Genomic DNA, 16,613 nt, shown 5'->3' on the forward strand with positions numbered 1-16,613 from the left:
TCTGTAAATAATCTTGAATGAGTAGGTGGAAAGGGCAGAGAGCCACCTGTAGCTCGTTGCATCCAGCTTTGCAGAGGTAAGGAGGTAGGTCAAAGGGTTACTGTCTGTGACCACTGTAAAAGGTGTGCCGTACAAATAGTCATTAAACTTTTCGGTCACCGCCCACTTCAATGCTAGGAATTCCAGCTTGTGTGCAGAGTATCTGGCTTCACTCCGAGACAGGCCCCTGCTGGCATAAGCAACCACTCTGTTCTTGCCGTCGTGTTCTTGGTATAAAACAGCACCAAGTCCTGTGCAGCTGGCATCTGTATGCAGGGTGTACGACTTGCTAGGATCGGCAAAGGCGAGAACAGGCGCTGAAGTGAGCTTTTGAATGATGGTCTCAAAGGCAGTCTGACATGCAGGGGACCAGCGGCCACCGAAAGGCTCTTTTGGGTTCAGGTAGGTCTGGGATTTTATCAATGGTTTTCGTTTTTTCTGGTTTGGTGGATAGCCTGAGGTCAGCTCATTCAGTGGTTTGACGATGGATGAGTAGTCTTTCACAAAGCGTCGGTAATAACAGGCAAATCCAAGGAATGAGCGAAGTTCCTTGAGGTTCTGTGGGACTGGCCAAGATGTTAGGGTGGCAATTTTCTCTGGGTCTGTCTCAACTCCATTCCTCGACACCACATGTCCGAGATACCGCACAGATGGCTGGAAAAAGACACACTTCTCCACAGACAACTTCAGGCCAAACTCCTTTAACCGCAGCAAAACCCTCATCAGCCGCTCTTCGTGCTCTTCCAGCGTCGGAGCGAACACGATTAAATCATCGATGAAGACGAGTGCTTCTTTGAGGTTTAAATCGCTCATGCACTTCTCCATCAACCGCTGAAAAGTGGAGGGCGCATTTGTAACTCCTTGCGGCAAGCGGTTAAACTCCCAGAAGCCTAGAGGACAGACGAAGGCGGTTTTGCATTTATCAGATTCCTCCATCTCGATTTGATAGTAGCCGGACTTCAAATCTAGGACGGAAAACCATTTTGATCCGGACAGGGCCGTAAAGGTGTCTTCTAGCTTTGGCAGAGGATATGCATCTTTGATGGTTTGAGTGTTTAACTTTCTGTAGTCTATGCAGAGTCTTACGCTGCCATTCTTTTTGCGCACCACAACGATGGGGGAAGCAAATGGTGAGTCTGATTCACGTATTATGCCAGACTCCAACAGCTCTTGCAAATGTTGTTTGACAGCATCCAGGTCTTGTGGGTGGATGGGCCTGGGTCTTTGCTTAAAAGGTGTTGGGTCTGCAAGTTTGATCTGGTGCTTTACTTTGTCAGTGCAACCAAAATCAAGGTCATGGTGAGCAAAGACTTCAGGAATGCTATCGAGCTTGGAAATAATACGTTGCTTCCACTCTGGGGAGATGGGTGAATCAGCAAAATTGTAGTTCAGCTTTGACTCTGATGACTTTAGGCTGTCTTGCTGGCACACACTCTGTTGCTTGTGGAGGACTGACTGGAAGGCACACAGCTCTGCGATAGCAGCACGGGCTGGAAGGATGACATCGTGGTCAGACTCATTTGTGATGACAACTGGGAGATGGCACGGTTGGACTGAGGGAAGATCCACCAGGCATGACTGGACCATCAGGCCGCCGGGCAGGGAGAAAGATGTTGGATGCTGGATAACGACAGACTTCTCACCTTGTAACACTGGAGCGATGGATATAGCATCCATGACAATGGTTTTTCCAGCTGCGAAGGTCTGTGGACTGTTGGTCTGTAGCTTTAAAATGCCATGGTGATCATCAGTGGCAAGCTTGTGTCTTAGCTCTAGGATCTTCAGCACAGCTCTATGCCCATATGGTACTGGTTGGAATTCGGAGTCTTTGATCTCAGAGTGTTTCTCATACACCACATCCAGTGTGCTGGTACCAATGAGGACTGAGGGCTGTGATGATCTGAAGTCAGGTACCACCAATGCCAGAGTGTTCACATTCACTGACTGTCCCAGGAACTCAGCAGGAAAGGTAATGTCCAACTCCACAAATCCTAAGTAGGGCACAGCTTGTCCGTTTGCACCTTCCACCTCCAGCAGGTTATTTAGGGGCTTGATCTCGTGGTCGGACAAATATGTGTTATAGAAGGAGTGAGTGACAGTGGTAACCTGGGATCCGGTGTCAAACAAGCAATGAAAGTTTGAGCCTTTTATCTTGACCTGTCCTATACTTTTTGTTCCAATTAATCCTTTGGGAAAGGAGTTTCGTGGTGTAAAACGTTGATTTTGGGGACACAATTCAGTAGCAGCTTCCACCTGTCCCTCCGAAGAAGCTGCATTTAGTTTAACTGTTTGGAGTTCTTAGCGTCCCATGCTTGCTGCTTCTGTTTCAGCTGTCGGCGCTTTTGTTCAACAAGGCTGGAGTTGGCTAAATTTGTGCAGGCAGGAACAATATGTCCATCTTCGCCGCACTTGAAGCAAAACCAAGGCTTGGGCCTGGTGGAGACATTGACTTTTGGCTTTAACTTACTCTGCCGGTAATCTGGTGCAGAGGCGGGAATTTTCTTCGCCAGCAAAGCAGACATCTGATTTTGCAGTTTTACCATTTGTTGTTTCAGTTCATCAATGGCGCTGGTGTCCGTGCGGCCACAGACACAGGAGGACGCACTCTGAGACTGCAGGTTGGCACGATGTTTCGAGGATGTAATGTGTTTCTTCATTAAGGACTCTTTGGCCAACTGCCTGTCCTCTTCGGTCCGGAGCAGGAACAAAAGTTCGGAGAAGGTAGGTGGATTGTCTTTTTTTTGCTCAAGCTGTAATTTTGTAATGACAACATTGTCCCAGCATCCTCTGCAGAACTGTTTCAATAGATGCTTGTCAGTGTCTCTTGCTGGGATTCCGCCCCGCTTCACAACTGTGCTCAGTGTCAGTTGCAGTCTTTGCAGGAAGGAAGACCCTCGCTCTCCGTGGTCCTGAAGAGTGTTTAGGAACTGAGCGAAGAGCTCTTCTCCATCCTGGACAGTGGCAAAGGCTGAGTCGAGCACTTTGGTGAACATGATTGGTAAAGAGTTGGGCCCCAAGCTTTTAACAAGGTCGGCAGCTGGAGGGAGCAGGCTTTCTAGAATGCGCCTTGTAACGTGCAGTGGCGACAAGGTAGGGTCAGCTCGCAAGAGTTCAATATGGGAACGCCATGAGTCGTAATCTGCCTCATTACTTGGTTTAGGAATCCTTCCAGAAAATGTTCGTAGGCGCAGTGGGGACAAGGATTGGAGGCTCATGTCGTCCTTTCTCACAATGTGCTCCACGACAACCCTCTGTACTTCTGGGGGATTCAAGTCGTGTCCAGAAAGAGAAATCAGCTGTCCTGGATTGGCAGCTGTATTGACTAGAGGAGGGTCTGCTGATTGGCCAGTGGAAGAATGACCCACCGACTGAGAAGTTGATGGCATCTGAGACACAAGGGTTGAACCTGACATGGTCTGCCCCGTCTCCAGTACATCAACTGTAGTCTCTTGTCTCTCCTCATCTTCATCATCATCATCATTTCCTCCGACTTCTGCCAGATGTCCACTTATTTGATCCATTACCTCTTTAATAACTTCTTCAAAGGGTTTTCCACATCGGTAAGCAATGCGTTTGAGCTCATGGAGGTAATCAGTGGAAGGTACAGTGGGGGCAGGAATGATGGCAGTACTCCCCCCTGTGGCTGTGGCATAAAGTTCATCCGCAAGTAGTTTTATTTCACAGACTAAACCAGACTTGCTCTGTGATTCAAATTTATATGGCAAAAGAGGCTTCAATTTATTCAAAGCTGCGTATGTATCATATTCAACAATCAGGTTTTTGTAAAAAGAACTGTCAGAATCTGTAACAGTAAATGCCATTTTTAAATCCCCATAAGTACGCAAATAATCAATCAACTCATCATCTGCTTGAGTGTTAGTCACACCGGTAGCAAAAACACAATGGGAAACCTCAACCCCTGTTTTTTCAATGAAATCCATTTCAGACACTTCTGATGCAAGTTTAGTCAAAAAACAAAAAACAATCTCAGTAATTCACAATGAATATTCACACATCAGACTCCTGGCTAGCTCGCCAAATGTAACGCTTGTTAAAGGCTAATGACAAGGAACTGACTATATAGATGTAGAAAGATGTTACCAGAAGAGGGTTCGTTGAGGAGCCCGAGGTGTGAATAATCACAGAGACAAAAATAAGGTTTAACTAGTTTTGTATTAAAGTGGCCAAGACACACACAAAAAAAAAAACAACAAACACACAAACATTAATAACAAAACAGTTTTTGATTAATTGTCCCCAAGGTTCAGTTAGGTTAGATTGTTAGTCCATACGCTATGGTAATCCAGGGTTGGGAAGAGAATAGTTTTTATCCTTATAGGAAAGAAGAGTCTGTATCCTACCGCACAGGTAGAGGTCTTAGCTCGCCATCTTCAGTTGAATTAGAAGAAAAAAAAGTTGTTATGAACCAGATTGTAGTGAGGGTGATGTCCTTTTTCTGGCATAAAAAAAAAACCTGACCGTTGAAGGGATGACAAGTTGATCTCCGTCTGTGTAGTGGTATTAATGAAAGACAACATGAGCGGTTTGGCCCAAGTTGTGAGAGAGAAGCGAGTCCAAAAGACAGCTTATAATATTAGATCTTTAGGAAGATCCAGTAGCTTTTTTTTTGAAACGAGACGCCAACAGAGCATGCAACAGCCACAGGTGGGGAATGGAGGAGGGAGTGGCACTCTGACTCCGCAGGTAAATAGAGTTGGGGTGATGTCGCACAGGGCGTGGCCCGTCAAATTAAAAGGACTTAGGAGCTGAGGGCTACACATCACTTCACAGTAATGCAATAGATTGTGTTGATATAGCACATCAAAAACAACAATATGCACAAACATTTTGTAAGAAAATGAAATTATTTTGATTGGCAGAGCAGTAAAGGTTAAAGATATCATAAGCTAGCCGTTTACTGGTGCATATTCAATGCTTAAAAGTTTTTTTTTTTTCTTTTTCTTTTTTGCATTTTACTTTTAAAACAGCCTTACATCAATGTGGAAAGTTGCATCATTCTAACAACTTGTGTCCAAAGAGTCTGTAGAGAATGATAAGGCTTGTCCATGCTCAAACTACATCTGAAATTACCTGTAAACTGATCAAAAAGTTTCAACTTTTTTATTCATTATTTTTGGATATCACCCAGTTAGTTTTTGCTGTCTTTAAAGACGTATAACTGTTTTTTTTATGATACCTGTGGCCAAAATACAACTGAAGCACTCCTTTGCTTGTTGTCACAGCTCTCAATCTTAATTAACAACGTGATTTGTTTTACCTTTTTCACCTTTAGTGGAGTTGCTATCGATGTCTGAGTTGAGCCTGATGCTGGTTGCTTCTATATCCACAAAATCCATATTGAATCTGACACTTCGATTGTTTATTAGGTCAGATCCATTCAACATGGTCGCACCTGAGTTCACATCTGCCGAACAGCACAGGAACTTCTGACCCAAAGTTAATTAAAGATAATAGGCTGTCAGTCTGCTCATCAAACCATGTTTTAGTCATAAAGGGTGAAATGAAAAGACAATTTTCAGTAAAAAAATGACATAATGTCTTGACTGTACTACCTAAATACTTTATTTTTCTTGCTGAAAGCCTTAATAAATATTAATGTCAAATTAAAGGTTAACATGGGAAAACACAAACCCTAATCTACTGTTTGGTTAGCAGCTCTAAGTCGATGTGAGATACATGATGGACTTATTAAATAAATAACTAAAAGACCTTCATGAGCAGGGCTTTATACATTTTTCTAATATGTCATATTTAAGGTAAAAAAACAACAACATAGGAATATTTTAGATATTTATCTAACTTTTGATATAATTTTTTCAGCCTTAAAAGTGCTTATATTTGGGCATTGTTTCATCGGAACATTAAATAAAAACAAAAACAAACTGTAAATCCCTTTATTGGGCAACTTCTCTGTCTGCATTTTGACCCATGCCCTTGGGGAGCAGAGGGCTGCCATTGTGTGGTGCCCAGGGAGCAATCAGGGGTTAAAGGTTTCGCTCATGAACCCATAGTGGAGGCTGCAGGGATCAAACCAGGTACTTGCAACCTTCTCCGAGCACAAACTCACTGCTCTAACTGACTAGGCAAACACTCCTAGTACTTATAAGATAAACAAAATGTTAAATTCACATTAGTTATTTAAAACACTGGAAAAACGTATAACAAATTCAACTTTATTAAAGTAAAATTTATTAAGATAAAATATTGATTTTTAATTTTTGTTTCAAGAAATGAAAAAAAAAAAAAAAACCTTGTCCTAGACAAATTAAAGCGCGTTGCTCATGAACAGTAAACCAACACATCTGTCAGCAGGCGAAGAAGTCTAACTGTATATTTCCTGAACATTACAGAAAACACCTGATTTTAGTGACTGCCTCAAATTGAAATTTTATTTCAGGAGCTCCATCACGCTTTCTACTTGTTATATTTATTCATATGTATACATATGTTTAAAATCAATGTCATGATTTCCACTATTTTTATGTATTGCTTCTTTTATCCTTTTCAGTTTACTTCACTGGCAGCTGAGTTTTTTTTCCGTCTTTAGATTAGATTAGATTCAACTGTATTGTCATTACACAGGTACAGGTACAAGGCAACAAAATGCAGTTTAGGTCTAACCAGAAGTGCAATAGCAGCAAGTCCGGGATAAATAATGGTTCCATAAATACAGGACATGAGTTTCTACTGAATAAATATAGAGATGAATACCATTATAAACAGAATTTTACAAATAGATTTGTCCTATGAATGTAATATATAGTTAACTAGTTATGAACTAAATTTACAGCTGGATATTTACAAAATATAATATACAGGTGGATATTACTATAAGAAGGGTTTTTACAGACATGTAAAATAGCATAATATACAGATGGCTTTTACTATCGGTCGGTCCAACTAGTCGGCAGTGCAAATCAATATTCATGGAAGGGTATGTACATTTTCAACCCTTACCGTTTTTAATAATTGCAATCGAAACTTCCACAACTTTAAGACAGAAAAGAAGAAATGTGGACCACATCAAGTCTTGTTCATCTGTTGACATGGTTGGCATGTGCCTAAAAGGTACTAACTACACAAGGTGGTGATTGTGTGGAAAGAATTTCCAGCCATCGTGCCATTCAGGAAAGTTCTGTTTCCGCATGATTTAAAGACAAATGTGTGGATCTCCACTGTGAAGAAGGCAGGTGGTGGAATTATGTTTTGTCACAGATTCTCTGAATGAGGGACTGGTGCACTTCACAAACTAGACAGACTAGATAGTGTCAGGTGGAAAGAACTTTATGTGCGAGGAAGTTACAGCTTGGTGCAAACAGTCCTTAATGCACAATGGCCTTAAGCATAGTAGCACAAAATAATAAAATCAATCATTCCAAACTGGCTCTGAAGTTAATGAATGATTAAAAGGCAAATATGGGTCTGTACAGTTACAACCTGAGAGGTATCATTCATCGTAAACAGTTTGTTTCTGCTAATACTGTAAGTTGTAGATCCTTATAGAATAGAGCTGAAATGAACTGTCCTCAAAGCCGCTCACTTCCTCCTTGCAACACCTTTATCTTGAGCCCCCCAGCCGCTGGAAGCTGACAGTGAAAGTATAAACAAGTCCCTTGCAGATTGTGAATACTTTCTGATTGACTGCTGTGATAAATTGCTGCCTTGCTGGCTTAAATGATAAAAAAAAAAATCCCAGCATTTCTCACAGAACACAGCTATCTCTCCATCTTTGCCTCAATAAACCACTGCTTTGCATTCTTGTGAAATATGCCCGCAGTGCTAAGAGAAAATCCTGCAACCAGTGGTGCTGTTACATAGTTAGCTCTGCTTGATTGTATTGAGATCAGAATGTAAACTGTTTATTTAAGAGAATCTTTGAGCTGGAAGAAAAAAGTAGCTGTTGTGAAACTATGATCGCAAGGGTTTTTTTTTCCCTATTGACTAACCTCTTTTGTCTTGAATATACTTGTTAAGATATTTTGAAAGATTGTGAAATCAATCTCTGCACCCAAGTCCCACTGAATCGCATAGAAACACCACCTTGAATAAGACTGGTATGTAATGTAAAATGAAGTACATAATAAAAAAAAAGGGCTCTTTATAGTTGAGTACGGCTTATATGCTAATGTCCTATCCATGCAAAGAGCCTTTTGTCTCTCTGAATTATTACAGAACAACATCTACTGTCATCATCCCCCATACCCCAGCATTCCCCCTCCCTTCCTGTCCTACCACAGCTCCCTGTAATACAGCTGTGCAATTACACAGTCGTAAATCACAGACAGAGAACTTTTTTGTCAGTCTGTATGGTCGAATCCAGAACTTAGAGCAGTTTAGGTGTGTGGGTGCAGAAAGGATGTTAAAAGCATAAGGGAGAATTAACCGGTTTTGCAAGGTGCTGATGTTCATTACTAAGCTGTCTGGGGGGGTGTCTGCTCTGTCCCATTATAAAAATAGATTGTCACTCTTGATAGTGATGGTTTTGTTTCATGCATTAAGTTTAAGGTTCTGGGATTCTTAGTTCTTAGTAGAGACTTAGTTCTCCCAAGTGGTTGAATTTTAGTGGCTTTAACTTGTAAGTAAGTAATGCCATCAGGTATTTATTCAGTTTAAACCCCCCTACATGTTTAAGTGAGCAAAAAACAAAAAAAACAAACATAGCATGGAATTAAGTAATGTTATTATTGGATCATTGCTATATCCTAGTTACTATTCATGGTCTGCAATGCTGCTAAACTCATTACGATTTCACTCTTTTACTGTTTTTGAGGAACTTGTACAATATTGGGGTTTCATATATTCATCCCAAGATATTGCAGTGGTTATTGAATATACAAAATAATAAACACGCAAAAACGTACAGAGACAAAATAGGAAAACCTATTTTATCCTGGAGTAGGAGAGTAAACTTTTGCTCCTTTAATTTCAATAAACAAAAACTATAAAAACCAGCAGAGCATCATAAGTAGCTCACTTACTTTATTATGTGACAAATCTTAATGCTTCTCTAAATGCGGCTCCACAGATGGTCAGGGGATTGTTAACCATAGAAAAAAATAGCTGAGGATGGTAATCCTGTCCTGACTCAGTTTGTTTAGTTTCTGTAAGCTAACACCAAACAGGGGGGGTGGGGGAGTGTCTTATGTCTTCGCCTATGACAATATATAACAATAACTCCTTATAAGTGATAAGATCATAATAATTTGTCATGTGTCCATTAATTAATCAAAAAGATTATACAAGTAATTTTTTTGTCCTTCTGTTTTTGCTTGGCTGCATTGTGATAAAAGGGTTTTAATGCACATGTGCAGATAAAATATGAGCTTTACTGTTTTTATAGCTTACTGTATGGGACACAACCTAACTTTCATGGCATTTGCAAAGGTGTTTTTTTTTCTCCAAAAAATCATTGCCTTGAAGGTTTTGTTGCCAACTTTTTCTTTCTAAGCATCATTAATTGATTTTTAATTACTGCACTTATTGCATATTTGTTAATGCAGTTAGACATTTCACTGCTTCCTACCCTCATGAAAGCTCATAATGAGTAGTTAGCATGATATTAAAATAATTTCAGTGTTGATTTTAAAATAATAGTAGATTTTATAAATATATAATAACCTTTTAAATAAAACCCTTGCAAAGTGAAAGAAAAATGTGTTCCTGTTTTATTTTTAAAGCCTCTCATTAGTAACACAGGTGGATTTCATATGAGGTTGATCGGGTGAAATCCCTTCAAAGCAGATTTAACCCTGACTAAGTTATTTGACAAACACTCCCCTAAAACCGCAGTTAGGCGAGCATGTGGGCTCATGGTGCATCTGGACGTATTCATATAGGCTTAGAAGCTCACTGAGCGCATTGCTGTGTCAGCATATACTTTGTGCTGAGCCACCATACTGCAGGCAGAAGTTGATACAGCTGATACCAATGCATCCATCCATTAGAAAAGACTACATCATTACCACAAATCTTTGTGACTTTATAGACGTTATGTCTTAAACTTCTTCACTGACAGATAAAGGAAGTAATAAAGCAATTTGAGTCATTTCAAAGTCTGAGAGAGCTGGAGCGAATATCAAAGCTAAAATAAGAGGTTAAGAGGTCATCTTTATCTGAGAGCATACTTTTGACACCTCTGTAAAAAGTTTTTTTTACTGATGGATCCCTTTATGTCCAAGAGGAACATTTTTTTTTACTTTCTGTAGCTTTGCTTTACCTTGACTGTAAATTTATTACACCGACACAGCAAGGGTGTGAGAGGAATCATGTAGGTGATGTCAGAAGGTGACTTGCATGCTGAGGCAAAACAGGAAAGAGGGGAAAATGAGCTCCACTCCCAAAAGGCTCCCCTTTCCCTCCAACTTACCTCGTTTCCTGCCGCATACCTCTCCACATCCCATTTCTAAAAGCGGCAGACACACTCTGACACATTCCAACAAACCCGGCCCACAACTATTTTAATCACACTTCTGTTGCCCTTTCTTTAGTTTATTTAATTCGAGTAAAGACTTCAAAGAGAATGTTGGATAGGACTAAGATTTTTCAGCTTTGACTTCAACAACTGTCTCTATACGGGTCCAACTAGAAGAGCTTGCACTGTCCTAGTTAGTTGAACTCTTCCTGTGTCCTGCCCTCAATCTCCCTTAATAGCAACACAGATACTAAAACTGCTTGAATGAAAAGGCATTTATTTGGTGGTGTCAATAATGTTTTTTTTTTTTTTTTTTTTTTTTAAAGCTTAAGTGATTTTTTTCTCCCTCTTTCTTGATGTTTTTCTTCCTCTCCTTGATGTGTGATTAAGTCTCCATCTTTTTTTTATTGCCCCTTGTTAGGACTTGTTAGCCAATTTTGCTGACTGGCAATGCCATACAGAAAACATTAGAAATCAAGGCCTTTCATGCCAAGAAAATTAGCCTCCTTTTCTCTTTCCACCTCACTGATTCCTTTTAGTCTCCATATAAGTAAACATTTTCATTCATATTTAAGGGCACCATGCTGTTTGGTTGATCTTGTTGTCTAAAAAGAAAGGCTTAGTATTAGAGTGAGAGCAGCTCAAACAGTCCCAGAAATGAATTGAATCTGGGCTGCCAGGACAGATAACTAAGCCAACTTGCTTGTATTTAACAATACTAATTAAGTCTTATATAAGACAGAAATACACCCATTTAGATTTATTGAAGTAAAAAATATTGATACTGCAAAAAGTCAGTGATTGCACGTTCAAATTTAATTTACAGACACATTGGAGAAAGTGATGGAGTAGCGAAATATAATGTTTGTTTTTCTTGGATTTAGGATTTTTAGTATTTAAGTAATGTCAAACTGAGTTTTACTGAAATTCACTTAACATTTACAATTTATGTATAATAATAGACACTTTTGACAAAATCCGAGACTTAGTCTTAAAACAGGATCATCACAAAAGCCTAGTTCATTAAAGTGCATGTTGTTTGTTATGGATTTTTAGGTAGAGTGCAATGGAAAGGCCTCATGTTGCACTTATGATTATATTTTGAATGGCATAAATCAGACTTTTTTGTTAACCTTGATGACATTTTTTGTTAATAGTTGTCTGAGTTTTGGTTTTCTAATCTGACTTATAAACCAATGGAGAAATTTGCAATTATCAAATAGGATCTACAGAAATGCATTAAATAGGGCGAAAGTGGAATCGGATGAAGGAATTTGCCTGAAGGGTTGTTGGTTTAAGCCCAGGTGCCAGATTTCAATGTCCATGATTCCTTTTGGGCAAGTCACTTTACCCGCATTGCCTCCCAGTGGTGGTCAGAGGGCCCATTTACGCCTCAGCATGGCAGCCTTACTTTTGTCAGTGTCTATGCTTAAATGGGTGAGTGACTGAGGTGGTGGAGGAGTATAAATACCTTGGTGTTCACTCACACAACAGACAAAGGTGGAAATGCTACTGAAAAGGTGACTACATGAAGGAACAGAGCAGACTTTACTTCTTAATGAAGCTTAGGTCCTTTAGTCTTTGCAGCAAGATGCTAGATATCTTCTAGAAGTCTGTTGTGATCTGTTTTACCATCATCTGGTTGGGGATCAGCATCAGAGCAACTGAATGAAAGCAGCTCAACAAGCTAATTAATGAGGTTGGCTCTGTAGAAACTCTGTTAGAAACTCTGGAGATGGTTTTACAAAGATAAAGACTTTATAAAATTGAAAACATTATGGACAACAATGAGTTTCCTCTTCAGAAGACTATTAAACAACAACGTGTTCTAAGACAAAGGCTTCTCCAGATATGGTACAAGACAGTCTGCAGCAGAAGATCTTTCATGCCTATGGCTATCAATACCTACAACAACAAAAAACAAAAAAAAAAAAAACCTATAAGGTACTCCAACATTTAATTTCCTTTTGGGATCAATAAGGTATTTTAAACAGAACTGAATAAGGCATGTTTGAGTCTGTGTTAACTTCAGAAGTTTATTTTGAAGGGAGAGTATGCTCTAAGGTTACTTTATCTATTGAAGAATGCGGAAATTGATTTTTCTTTTAGTGGTTGTTTGCTGCAGGGATTGTACTTATATGAAACTGGCATTGGAGCAAAACATCTGCACATGTAACAATAAAAGTTATTATACTTCTGTTCCCATGGGGCAACAACCCCAACAAATGCTCCTGATTGTCTGAAAGGCAGTAATTTTTGAGCAGAACATCAGCTAAGTTTGTTCTTAAAAAAAAGTTATTCTGCCAGTTTTCAGAGATGGGGGAAACAAAAGAAAGAACATACATTAGAAGGCAACATCTTGGAGTTAGAAACACCAATCTAGTAAAGTTACCATCAGCGGCTGAAGTAAAATTCAAACTATTTTTATGGATCCTAAAAGTTAAAAGCTACCTGAGGCTTAACACCTGGATTTGCTTATGTTTCTTGCTTTGAAGACAGATAGAGGTTCTTGGGTTGCACTGTTACTATGGAAACTCCCCAATTTACACTGTGTCTGGCTCCACTCAGCCGCTAATTCTGCAGCAAATATGGAGCAATCAATGAGAGCATTTACTCCACAGCCTCCACATGGTGGCGCAGGACAGCAGTGATTGGATAACAGGCTGGCAAAATTCAACTTAATTTAGTTTTTGATAGATGATATACAGAGATAACATCATACCAATAGAAAACTGATTAATCTCTGCATGTGGATTTTCAAAACAATCCACTAAAGGCATCTAAATTTACTTAAATACCTCGCTGTAGTAACATCTAGCTACAAGTATGCTTGGAGATATGTATATTTGAAATCCCATCGGATCCAGTTAAAATATTTGGACTCCCAAGAATGAAAAGCAAAACTGTTTTATTTGTTGTAAAATCCTTAGGAAGGTTTGTTTTGGTTTCACTTATGCATTTATCACCACCGTTTATTGCATGATGTGTGCATGCTGTTTGGAGCTCGTATGACTGTCAAACCGCAGGAGAGAAGCCGCAGTATATTCAACACAACACTTTATTGAGTCTTACTTTACGCCACACTCAACCTTTTCCCATGTTTCCATTGACTTATTGATGGTTGTAGTTAAGGCTGAAAGACAAACATTAGAAGTCAGATACATATTTACATTCACACGTTGTGTATTACAACATAGATTACTGTGAATATTGTGAGATTAATCTTGTACTTTGATCGTAATGGGCGTCCTCTGCTGCTTATCAATGAACACACTGTGCGGTTGGTTTGCCACTACTATTTTGTCTGTTTGTACCAGGAAGCCCCACAGGATCTTAGCTTTGTCATTCTCTGCCACCTTGGCAGTTGGCTTCCATTTTTGGACCTGGGGGTCTCCAGTTTGCACAGATGTTTGCGTACACTAAACCAGCCGGTTGGTTATGGTGTTCCATGTATTACTGGACTTTGTTCAGGCAGGTTAGAGTGTTCTGCTCTTATTTCATTTAGTCAGTATTCTTCATTGTTATATGATGCTTCTTTCTCCCAGAAATTGTTCAGTCTCCGGTCTTGGTGGGATGGCTTGTGTGTTATTACCCTGCCTCTGGTTCAGTGTAGAATTGTCTGTCCATCTGGCCTCTATCTCTTTTGTGTACCTCTTCAATCGGGCAGCCAAGTATGGAGTCTTTGTTTGGCAGTTTCCAGGGCCTCCGCTATGGGTATCTGTTTGTATTTCTGTGGTAATCATTAACCATATGCACCCTTTTAGAGTTCTGATAGTTGACTCCTTTCTGTGTTGTCTTGATTTTGGCTTCAGACCTTCTCCACCATAGTGGACATTCTCCACATTGGACACTCCTAACATTATCTTAGCCAAGCATCTTGAGGATCACTGTATACTATATATATTTATACTATAACCCTACTTCATACATTGTGTAGTAGTTAAACCAGACTTTCTAAAGCTTTACCCATCCTGGTTGGGGGATGAATAAGGATTAACAGGAGCAGCTACATTTTTGGACGTATTACTTTGAAACTGCTACTCCACTCTCTGTAAGCTCTCTCTGCCCACTCAAGTTTCACATGGCTTTTTAAGAGTTTAGGCTTATTGTTTGTGTGACAATGGTGTCTCTGTGAATGTAAGAAAAAAACAATCCGTATGCATGAACTGTGGTTGAATTCCAAAAATGTCAAATTAAATGATGGATTGTAAAGTTGTGCTGGTTAACAGAAACGGGTGGGTTTCCTTCTGTTGAGCCTCATGTTAAAACTATTAGCAATACACCTGAATTGAACAAGAACTTCTTCCAATTATTAGAAAGTTAGGAATTAAACAATAAATGCGAAATGGTGATCCCTGTGTCACATGCTAAGAATATATGGGTGGTATAAAAAGAAGCAATAAAAAGTTTAGGGAATGAACAAGGAGGAGGATAATTGAGGCACTACAGTCTCCCTTCTCTAATGATACGTTCTGGTACTTATAAAACTATCTCTCTGCCTCCTTTTGTCCTCTAATCTTTTTCTACAGCATTCCATTCTGTATTCACAGAGCAAGGCTAATTACAGATACCTTACAAGAAATAAATTTGTGCACAATAATTAAGGACATCCAATAAAGACCAATTAAGTTAAGTGCCAAGTAAATGCTTGACAAATAACACAAAATAGGCGATGGGTGTTTTTCAGGTCATTTTTCATAATGCTCAGTTTATTATCAGTCTGCAACAGGACTGACAGCAATGACCTCCCTGTCTTTACTAGTTTCCTTTAGATCTAACTGTGGCTGGCAGTTTCAACTTATAATTAACCCACTCCGCTATCATCACAATAAGTGTAATTTATATAAAGGATTTTTTTCTACAGGGTATAAATGTTCAACAAAGGTCACGCCAAGACCCCTTGGAAAAAAGAAAAAATTAAGGCCAATCATTATTTATTATCTTTAAAAAAAATATATAAATCAAATCAAATCATTACACTAATATATTTCCTCCTCTTCCTCTCTTCTTAGCTTTTTGGGAAAATTTCACTTTTAATAGTTAAACATTTCTAGAAAAAACATATGAGTGGTATTTCTCATGACAGACTGTGTAATTTTATTCTGCAGATTTTTTTCGCCCAAACAAAAAATAAAACTCACACCGCTTTAAACTGAAGTGAACATATCAGAAATGATATATGTCTTTACAAATTCAAAGATTGATATACGGTAAGCATTGTTTATGGAAAACTGGATTTAAGCTCATCTACAGCTGTCTTGAAAGCTGTCTTAATTTACATACCGTATCTATAGTTCCATCATTAATATTATAAAGATGTCTACTTCTATATTATAAATCAGCTATCAATATAATTTTTTTCCATTAGGCCCTGAGGGACTTAGGATTTTGTTTCTGATTCAAGAGAAAATAGTTTCTGATGAGGTTGTGGAGTTTAGAGCTCCTTGAGAGTCAACTGGGATGATCACACTGGACACAATTTACTGCAAGAAGGCTTGTGTTGCGCAGATTGAGACAGACCCCAAGTCTATTTTAGTAGGACCATGCAGCAATGCAAGGGAAATTGCATGGGTCTCACAGGAAAAAGAGACGGTTACAGAGTAGAACAAATCCACTTTGGGGGAAAATACTAAATCAAATCTGTTAATCGCACAGGAAAAGTCAGGTTTGGAGATGTAGCCTATATGCAGCAGAGGGGATAGCCTTGAACGTAAACAATCAATAAAACATACAGAAAAATAATACTTTACCCATGATAGGAGTTCAGTAGGAGAGAAAAGCCCTTGAGCCTCGCAAAAGCCAATAAACTTTTTTTTCCGCTCGGGTTGCTGCAAATAAAGCAGGGCTTTGCTTTATAACTGCCCCGGATATTTTATTTTTTTTCAATCATTTGAAATTATTTTAAATAACTTTTCATCATTTGTCCCAGTGAAATGTGGGAAATTGGTTCAATTTCAGAAGTGAAACCAGATCTGCTCACCCTGCATAGTCAATGTGATATTGAAAAAATCTGATCATTGAGAGTTGTACGCAACTGGTGTGACCTCGGCTTGATAAAGATTTATCCCTATTGTTAATACTAGGTCTAAAATAAAATAAATTAAATGCTTTTATCTGCAATAAAATTGCAAGAATCTTACAT

The 16,613-nt window shown here is 39.1% G+C and overlaps 1 protein-coding gene and 1 long non-coding RNA gene across 7 annotated transcripts in view; both read left to right on the forward strand.

The window, feature by feature from the left end:
* The window catches only part of LOC119796473 (disabled homolog 2-interacting protein-like), a 212,698-nt gene that overhangs the window by 50,960 nt on the left and 145,125 nt on the right, over window positions 1–16,613 (forward strand). The window lies entirely within an intron of this gene.
* LOC119796474 lies at window positions 3,036–4,235 on the forward strand. The gene is made up of 2 exons (XR_005282474.1): window positions 3,036–3,129; window positions 3,200–4,235. It is a non-coding gene; the product is annotated as an uncharacterized LOC119796474 (long non-coding RNA).

The sequence above is a fragment of the Cyprinodon tularosa genome, unplaced genomic scaffold (assembly GCF_016077235.1).
Source record: "Cyprinodon tularosa strain WSP-4 unplaced genomic scaffold, ASM1607723v1 ctg55, whole genome shotgun sequence".
NCBI classification, from domain to species: domain Eukaryota; kingdom Metazoa; phylum Chordata; class Actinopteri; order Cyprinodontiformes; family Cyprinodontidae; genus Cyprinodon; species Cyprinodon tularosa.